Below are 8,493 nucleotides of genomic sequence, written 5' to 3'. Positions count from 1 at the left end.
CCCAGCTTGAGCTCAGATCTCAGTTTTGATTTGAATACCTTTGGTGTGTTTTTTTGATAGCTCCAGCAACTTGCCTCCGACAAATTCACTCAAAGTGCGATCCTGCTTCGGTGTGCCACCGCTCCAGTCAGTTGTCCCTGTTTAACTCCCCCCACCCAACCTCATTCACCGTCATACCACCCTCTTGTTTCGTCTCAGGAGGTGAAAAGTGATGGAGGAGTCGGGGCTTCAAACGGGAGGGAAATGAGATTTGTGTTATTAGCACCATGCGCACAAGCACCCCTCCACAAGGCCCGCTTTCCGCAACTCAGGAAACTAATCTCCTCAACACGCCGTTAATGGCATGCCAGGAAGGTGTGAAAAGGGAAAAAAAAAAAACGATAGAGGGGTGGGGTGAGGTGGTGGGGGGGGGGGGGTAGAAGACGAAGGTGTCTGCTGCTACGTGCGCAATCACACCTCCCCACGCGAACGTTGTCACACTCTCGCATTCCTCACCTCCAATTAGCAGGGAGAGGGGCCTAAATATAGCGGCCCCGGCACTCTCCCAATCAGGTCGGACTGCATGGCGAGAGACTTGAGTATGAGGCAGCTTGATTAGTTCAGGGCGAGCGTACGGACCACCCCGCAAAAGGTTAGCGAAGTTAGTTGGCCGGGATTCGCCGGCACCTCCAGCCAGCCCCATTGATCCCTTCCGTGGTTAACTGTGTGCATCAATCAATGGAGGCTTTTGAGCGCTCCACACCGCGAACCATCGACATGATTATCAATTGTAGCATTGATTAAGGTAGAGTTTGAGGGCCGCCGGTGACGGCCGAATCGCGGCATCTCTGGCCAGCACCCCCTGGGGCTTCGCCTCCGTCCCCATTAAGACCGAGAACATCTAGCAAACAGATGAAGCCAGATTTCATTTGCTCTGCTGCCATTGGGCACCGCGTGTATCCATGGTGATGGGACTGCCCTTCCTAGCAACAACATGGTCCGCTTGACCCTACGGATGGCCATTGCTCAAGACTTGATGGCTTTTGTTGCGTTGCTTCTCCCATCGATTCGAAAGCAGAGGCTCAGCGGGGCTCGCCGACCGTTCATCTCAGTCTAAAACCACCTCCATGAGCCTGTTGCCTCAGGCAACTTCATTCATCAAAGCCCACCGTCCATCCAGAGTTCCATCCAAACATCAGATCATAATTAAACCTTCCTTCCAAGCAATGGTTCTCCACAAACCTTGGACCTTCTGCAGATACACCTCTGCAATTAATAGGGGGACTACGTGGCACGGCTGCTGGAGGCCCCGAAGGTGCGAACGCCCTTACCTTCTAAGCTCACCCAGCAGAAGACCTTAAAGGAGACAAATCCAGGCTGTTCCTCGCTGGAACTGGTGCTACATTAAAAAAACAAACCCAAGGGTTGAAACAGTCAGAGGGAAGCGCATGACGAAACAGGACAGGATTAGTTCCAGCAGGCTGTAGCAAACCCAAGAAACAATGGCCTAAGTAGGTCTGGGAATATGCAACACTACGAGGCCTATGATTGATACATCCACCCATTTGAAGGTTCGGCATTGATCTACCCCGGACCTGAGGGCATCATCCTCATCCTCATCCTTTTTCTTTTCTTTTCTTTTTTTTTACCCAAACACCTACCTCGCAACTCCTGCCAAGCACTTCGGTATAAGCCACTGCAGCTCTCTCCTCTTATAGATGGGGCAATATAGCGGCAATCAAAGAGCTGCTAGTTGAAGTCCCAGCAGGGAACGCTTGTCTGTGTACCCTTCAGCAAGTCACTTATTCTCCACTGTTCCAAAGCTGTTCCTAGGAACATGCAGCACCTCTTAGGTTAATGACGTGTCAGCTATATGCCAGCGAAAATAATGACATAAACGGAAAATGTCATTTTGTCAAGTGGGGATATGTGATCATTTCATCAGTGCTGTGGGCTTCTCAAATGTACACAAGGTCCCATTTCCTCGCTGCGTCCCTCTGAGCCTGACTGCAATTTGGCAATGAGACCACCCGGGTTATTCTCATGAATCATGACAAATGCTGGGACTCAACCTAAAGAAATGAAATGGCTATTTTTTTTTTGTGTGTGTGTGTGTGTGTGTGGGTTATACATATAAGTAAGGATGCCTGGTTGAGAAATTCCATTTAAACTGATTTCAAATAGAGTTTTTAGGAAAATTTCCAAAAGGAATTTCACAGATGTGAAAATTTTCAAATGTAAAATGCTTCATTGTAGGAAAAACTGACCCACTGCACTGTTCTTGGGGCTACTGCTTGCCATCAGCAGCCGGAGTCAGAGAGAGCACAACATCAGCACAGGTGTCTGTTAGCTGTTGTATCGGATTTGGGCAGCCATGCTTTTCTCCAAACTTGCAGTGCTGCATCAGCGGCGGTTGGAAAAGAGGCGGTGGCTGCTAGGAGGCATGCGCTAGTCTTAACCCTCGAAGTGTTGGGGGCATTGCCAGTGATAGGGGGAGTTCACATGAACGAGGATTGGGTGATTGGCCTTCCATATTGTGTAGAAAAATGGAGTAAAATTACAAATAAATTATATAAAAAAACAAAACTCAAATTTCTTGACAGGGGAACCAGGGGTCGCCATGACTACAATGCAGTCCTTTTTTCTTTTTCTTTTTTCTACTACCCAAACAAACCAGTGAGCCTACATACACATACACGTGAGTTTTAGATGGCGGTTATTAAAATGTAAAGTCATAAATATGAAAATGAACTAATTCTCTTTGGGACTATTTTGCCCTAGAACACCGGCACGTGCCCCTCCGCCATGGTTTTTGTGTTTAAGCTAATACCACAGGCACCAGAACAACATTAGGGTTGTATAGAAATACCGCTTCCAGTCACCTCTACAGCTCAAACTCGACATCGACTTTTTAAAATGCATGACTGACAGCGTCCTCCAGTCGGACAGCGCGAGGCACGGAGAACAGTCTGGCCCCTCGTCCTCTGGCCCTCACCTGTACAAGCGTGCCAGCGACTCAGCAGCACGCAAGCACTCCGGTCTCTGTCCCGCCATAGCGAGAGGACATCTGTTTGCCCTGCCAGACTTCCGGCTACCTGCCAATCGGTCAGAGGCTGCTATGGTGACCAGGCTGCAGCTCCCTCCCTGCCCCCACATACACGGTAGGTCTGCTCCCAAAATAGAGCCTTACGACAGCTCAAAGGAGAGCCTCTTTCATTATTCAGATGCTTCAGATTTGCATTTAACTGCAAATGCATAGGACTGTAATTCTACTGATGTAAAGAGGTGAAGGTGAGCACATGCAGCGGCGAAACGAAACCGCGTGACGGGGATGGCGTCAAATCTCCTGTCGGAACGTTGTTTTATCTGTTCACGTATGTCTCTTCAGCGACCGGTCGGAAATGAGCACCGTCGGCCAGACCGCGTAGATCGCCTGCCGTTGTCGGACTCAGCCAAGCAACCTGAATATGCCCAGAAGGATAGAGAACAACAGCACCTAGCGCAAGCTGCCGCCGCCACATGGTCCACTTTCTGCCTCTTGTAAATGACAATCACACCTTTTTCATAACCAGAGAGGCTGATTAATTCCATGCCAGCGATTCAGCTAATTAATTATTGTCAGGTATAACCTTCTTTTTTCCCTCCCTACCAGTCAGGAAAGAGGAAAAACAGGAGCCGCATGTGGCCGTTTCGTGTTTGAAAAGGAACAAGGCCCGCACAGCTGAGTCTGGATGTTGGCTTCAAAAATCCTCTGGAAAACAATGTGGCTCAATGTAACATGCTGGAAATGTAAAATCACAGACTTCAACAGACTTCATGATAGATTAAAATGCTCATTTTTACTCAATCAAATCAAATTTATTGTCATGTCATGTTGCAAAAAAGTGAAAAAAGAACATATTTACAAAACAGATCATTTTCAGAAAGTATTTAGACATTAACTTATACTATACACACATCATACACAGGTTTGATATATAATCTGTAATGTTTACATTACTATTTATTTATCATCACTGCAAAACGTGCCCCAATTTCATAGGAAACGGACCAATAGAAATCCTCCAAAATGACAATCAATCTTACATTGACTTTCACTGAAATTTTCTCCTTCTCCTGTTTACATCCCAGATAACAATCAGTCACTGAATGAATGTTTAATCAGTGTTTAACTGTCAGCAGTAATTTTATTAAATCAATGTTCCAATCGGATGTTGATTCACCATCAGTTTTGCACCATGAAATAAGACAAATATTTAAAAAACGTATATTAAAACTGTAAGAAATAATCAACAGAAAACCCAACACTACTTTAAATATTTTAACTTCATATTACTGCAGTAAAACATGGTAAATCAACCCGGCGTTATGTACAGCAAGGGTCATTTTGTGGAAAGCAGAATATGGAAATAATAGTAAAGAGCAACTTGGATAAATGTAGCAATTTTATTTATTTTTCAGAAATATCAGTAAACAGTAAACATCAACACAGTCAAATAGAAACACACCTGCTTAAATACATAAAAACATTTGTATGAATAAATACTATTTATTTATCACCTCTGAAGCTTCAAACTTTTTTATTTTTAACTAGTAGCTAATTCTTAGTAGCTAAGAATCTATATTAGATATTCTTAACTATTATATACTGTATATATATATATATATATATATATATATATATATATATATATATATATATATATATATATATACACATATATCCTTAAGATGTTTAGGCGAGTTTCTGTAAGTATTATTTCTCTGGCTATGATAAAGCTAATATCTGCTAGCATTAGCATTGGCTCTGTGGGATTTAGTGTGCTAGCAGCAAGCTAACAGTGCTGTGAGTACTCTTAAATGTTAATAGTTAAAGATTGTAAGACATTGTTTACTCTATATACTTCAAGCAAATCCTTTAGTAAATACCTCAACTTAAAGGCTAACCGTAAGTATTATTAGAAGAGCTCGTTAGCCTGTTAGCTACCTAGCTATTTTAGAGCAGCATGGTATATTTAGCTAGAATAGCTGAAAGGAAATAATTGTATTTCTTATACGTAATTGTGCTAACGTGATTGCTTTCATAACTGTCGTTAATCACAACAATTAAAATGCTAGCTAGCATGTCCTTGAATGTGCGATATGTCTAATAAACTGTCTCAACGAAACGAAATAAGATTTGATCCATAATTTAGCATAAATTAAGTGTAATCTACCCTCTGAGCTCAACAGTAGCGATGCTGTGTTTACATCGTTAAATAAAAGCGCTAATACGACGCTAGGCTCTGTAAAGAGAGAGACCTACGCGAGGAAGCTGAGGGCCAAACTCTCGGTAAGATGATAAATTTGTGTTAAAATAAAGGTTAATGTTAAAGTTTGCAGATGAATTGTGTGCGTTATCGCTGACAGCACTAATATATATATATATAAAGTATTCATATGGAGACGTTCAAACTTCATTATCAGAAGTGATTCACGTACAGCTTGCTAAGATGTAAGATGTGAGAAACCTAGCAACAGCATGCACCTGCCTGAGATGTAAATTTGATGAGTGGATGTGTTCTAATTGGCAGCTGTTCTGAATACTGCCTCGTTTGTTGTCGTGACCCCCCCTCCCTCTCATCCATCATTTTTTTTAGACTGGTTTCTGCACTGTGATAAAGACACTACAACAAATGATTAGGCTATAGGCTCAGCCATCTTCACTCGCAGATAGCAGGTCCCCTCGTGACATTAGAGGTCTCTTGATTTCCCACTGGACGTCTCGCGCCAGTTATAGTATCATAAAAATGCAGATTCTGACATTCTCTCCGTCGGCTGGATATGAGGTGAGTACACACAGGCCGGGCCGCCCCGATTCAGTGTAATTAACGGAGCCGATTCGGAGTTCGTGGTTTGTAGCCAATAAAGGCTAAACTGATGACAGTGAAAGGATTAATAGCTGGATAGTTTTGTAGTTCGGCGTTGTAGCCTCCAGCCTATACCACCACCATCACCACCCGTGACTGCAACTGGAGAAATTCCAAGTCATTTTGAGCATTTCTATTGGGCAATTCATCCTGGAATTATTTACACAGGGTACAGAGCAGCTACCGGGTTCAAACCATGGAGAAAAGTAAAAAGGGACAAAATTGGAGATACATGTTTTTCTTTGGACAGCAGTGACATGCATCTGTATCTTTTTAGTGCTTAAAATCTGTATCTAAAAAAAAATAAAATAAAAAATGGACCAATAGTAATGCTCAAAATGACTTGGAATAAACTTGTATTTCACGCTGACTTCCATTCAAAGTCAAGAGCATTTGTGCCTTCTCCTGTAAAGTCGCCATTTTGGAGATACATGTTTTTCATATTGTGAATTGCGTGAAATACGCCAGTGTTTGATTCTACAGTCGCCTCACAGCTTTACAGGAGGAGTAAATTCTCAAATTCCAACGGAAGGCTTTGGAAAAGTCCATGGAAACCTTTTATTATTACAGCTTTTATTCCAAATTAAATAGTTCTGGAGCATTTCTATTGGTCCATTCTTCATGAACTTCTACCTCAATATAAAGAGAAATGGTGCCTAGGGGACAACAGATGATGCTCTGAACACCGTGGTTAAAACAAAAACTTGGAACTGGATTGGGATTAAAGTAGCCCATGCCCGATCCAATGATTTTTTAAAAAAAATGTATTTAAGTCCCTAGAAATAGCAATGCTCCCGACACTAGGAGGGTAAGGACTTAGCACACATCTCCCCCGATACATGTAAAGCCAGCCACCGCCTCTTTTCCAACTGCTGGCTATGCAGTTCGGGAAGAAAGCGTCGGGTTCACAGCTCCACCACGCCCACTGCTTTAAGAGTGATGAGGAGAGAGGCCAATTGTGCTCTTTCAGACTCTGGCTGCTGATGGCAAAGCTGGGCCTCCAGCCGATACCACCACAATCACCAATGGCAAATGGCAAAGCTACTCAGGACTCAGGACTCGAGCATGCGACCCCGGTCATAATTGTGAGTGTATTTTAATATGAGGCTGTACTTTTAATAAATGACCATTTAATCAAATTACTAAGATGTGCTCCCCTGATGAGAAGCAGCAGAAGACAGCCATTAAATGACCTCTGCAAGAAGAAGGTCACATTAAACAAACCAATAGCACATCAGCTCATTATTTGGGTCAGTAAATGTTTGTTGGGTTGGCGTGCCTTGGCCTCAAAGCTCGTCAATGATGGCAAGTTGAAACACAAAGGGATACAAAGCATTGACGGACTACAGCACTTTCATTGAAATTTTTTTCAAGGCTGCTTTTGCTTTGGAGAGCTCTGAGAGTTTGTATATATATATATATATATATATATATATATGTGTGTGTGTGTGTGTGTGTGTGTATAGTGTGTGTTCAAGCTTGGGTCAGCCACTCTGTTTCCTGTCCCTCTGAAGAGCGAGACTCTATCAGGCATGCTCTCGGCCCCCCGAATGTTCCGCGCCACATAAAGATGCCTCCAATCTCACCTCCTCGTATTAAAGCCCTTTTCACCCGCGCCCAGAATAGCTCTTTGTCTCCTGTGCGGCGGATGATGAATTTTGACTCCCGAGTGCTGGGCCTCGCTCAAACAGGTTGCGGCAGGAGCGCCGTTAATTCGCGGATGCCAAAGTCGAGCATCTGAAAAGAAGCGCTGACCCCTTAGCCTGCGCTAAATGAATCTAGCATGCGCCTAAAGCATGCCGGGAACTCACCACTCAACAGTCGGGCCCCCTCCCTCCCTCTATCCCTGCCTCCCCCCGTCCCCCAGTTTCTCTGCTATTGCGCTTTCAATAACCGTAGTGCAGTGCAAACATTTCATAACTCTCCGGAAAGGGCAGAATAGCAAAGGACGGGTAATTATTCAATCCCCAAAACGTGAGGGGAAAGCTGAAGTGCTTTATTTGTTGCCTTTCTCAGAAATGTTTTATACCTAATAACGAACACGGCCAAACGATACCTAATAACAGAGCAATGCCTCGTTCTTCAGAGTCGCCCGCCCGAGCTCTTCCTTTTTTTCGGAGGACATCTGTTCCTAGCGACAGCCAGTCGGAATGAATGAGACTAGAAGGAAAAGAGAGCGTTGTTCTTGCCTTCAATTTTGCAATATTGCTAATGCCACTGGCAACAACACAACCCTAAAGTATGGTGAAACCACCCTCATGCTTCACAGTTGGCAAGGTTCTCTTATCATGAAATGCAATGCAGTGTTTCTTTTTTTCTCCAGATGGAAATTTCCTGATTGTGGCCAAAAGGTTCATCAGTCCTCAGCAATGCTTGGCTATCTTCTTAAAGCCTTCCTGGCTCCTCTCGATGTTCTGCAGCTACTCATATAGAGGGCGTAGGGCTCTACTAGCCCGGAGCTCTAACCGCTGAGCCACCACTGCCCCAAAGTCAAAGTCCTGTAGTAAACCCAAGGCTTCAATCTCATCCTGACCTCCACAGTTCCCATGAATGTCTGCACTGTAGAAGCCACAAGCTGACGATGCTTGGATATCTTCTCAAAGCC

The sequence above is a fragment of the Salminus brasiliensis genome, chromosome 8 (assembly GCF_030463535.1).
Source record: "Salminus brasiliensis chromosome 8, fSalBra1.hap2, whole genome shotgun sequence".
Lineage (NCBI taxonomy): Eukaryota > Metazoa > Chordata > Actinopteri > Characiformes > Bryconidae > Salminus > Salminus brasiliensis.
This window is presented reverse-complemented; position numbering follows the sequence as displayed.